General features: G+C 38.9%; 1 non-coding gene across 1 annotated transcript; it reads right to left on the minus strand.

Annotated features, from left to right (window-relative positions):
• Positions 1–215: 215 nt before the first annotated feature.
• On the minus strand, positions 216–287 carry TRNAW-CCA (transfer RNA tryptophan (anticodon CCA)). The gene has a single exon. It is a non-coding gene; the product is annotated as a tRNA-Trp (tRNA).
• Between the last annotated feature and the right edge of the window lie 428 nt (positions 288–715).

Consider the following 715-nt stretch of genomic DNA (forward strand, 5'->3'; position numbering starts at 1 on the left):
AAAATGTAGCAAAAATGGCACCTACATAAAGAACAACTCGTCCTGCAAAAATAAAGTCTCCTACAGCTACATCAAACAAAACAAAAAAGAATTATGAGCACTGGGATGCAAAGGGAAAAAAAAATAAAAAAATTGTTCTGTCTTCAAGGCCAAAATTGACCATGTTCTTAAGGGGTTAAAGGGCACACTGCCATTCGATGATAATAAAGAAAGACTGACCCTGACGTGATTTGAACACGCAACCTTCTGATCTGGAGTCAGACGCGCTACCGTTGCGCCACAAGGTCAGATGACAATTGAGAAATTTGCAGCTGCCAGTACTTAGTCTAATAAATGAAATGAAAACTGTCGTGATGACGTGTCCACAGAAGAATGACTCTAGCACCAAACATTATTAAAAATAATAATAATTATAAGAATCATATTAGTAATAATTCTAGAAGGACATTAACCCCTTAGGCTATATTTACACGAGCGTATCAGATTCACGCATGTTAAAAACATATGTGAATCTAGTCCGTGTGTGTTGCGTTATGCATCAGTGTGCTTTGCGAGTGGCATGCGTTTTTCACGTACTCGCAAACCAGATCTTTTTTTTTTTTTTTTTTAAATAACTTGATGAGCAAATCACGCACCGCACACGGACGTGTGCAGAGCGTGGTTTTCACGTACTCATTGACTTCAATGAGCGTGTGGGTGCGTGAAAACGCACCAA

Source organism: Rhinoderma darwinii, chromosome 3 (genome assembly GCF_050947455.1).
Source record: "Rhinoderma darwinii isolate aRhiDar2 chromosome 3, aRhiDar2.hap1, whole genome shotgun sequence".
Lineage (NCBI taxonomy): Eukaryota > Metazoa > Chordata > Amphibia > Anura > Rhinodermatidae > Rhinoderma > Rhinoderma darwinii.